Genomic DNA, 378 nt, shown 5'->3' with positions numbered 1-378 from the left:
AAAGAAGCGTCGTTTTAAGAGCAGCAGACTTGCTGAATCACGGTCTGCGTGCCGCGGTGCAGACTCTGAAATCAAATGCGTTTTTTTACCGCTGCGGCGGTCACGTGATAAGGGCGGAAACTGACTCATAGTCCACGCTGAATCTCCCGCGAACGCAGCCATTTACCTCTTTTCTCTCTTAGCGGCGACACCGGTGAGTCTCTCCGTTCTCCTCCCGTTGCGGGCCATCCTGTTTGTCAAGTTTGTGTTCGTCGGTAAAGTCGGTTAAAACAAACGGGGGGGAACCTGAAGCTGTAGTTTGGGTTTAACGGGGCGTTTTCGCGTGCACCGATGTGACGGTTGGAGCAACTGAAACAGGCCATTGATTTTTTTTTTTTT

The 378-nt window shown here is 51.1% G+C and overlaps 1 protein-coding gene across 1 annotated transcript in view; it reads left to right on the top strand.

Annotated features, from left to right (window-relative positions):
• ran (RAN, member RAS oncogene family) overlaps positions 1 to 378 on the top strand; it is a 3,215-nt gene continuing 2,837 nt past the window's right edge. Inside the window, exon 1 of the mRNA XM_035669357.1 lies at positions 1 to 193. The gene's annotated coding sequence lies outside the window, so the exon portion shown is untranslated. The remainder of the gene's footprint in view (positions 194 to 378) is intronic.

Source organism: Morone saxatilis, unplaced genomic scaffold (genome assembly GCF_004916995.1).
Source record: "Morone saxatilis isolate NCDOM2014 unplaced genomic scaffold, NCSU_SB_2.0 Contig22, whole genome shotgun sequence".
Lineage (NCBI taxonomy): Eukaryota > Metazoa > Chordata > Actinopteri > Moronidae > Morone > Morone saxatilis.
This window is presented reverse-complemented; position numbering and strand designations above follow the sequence as displayed.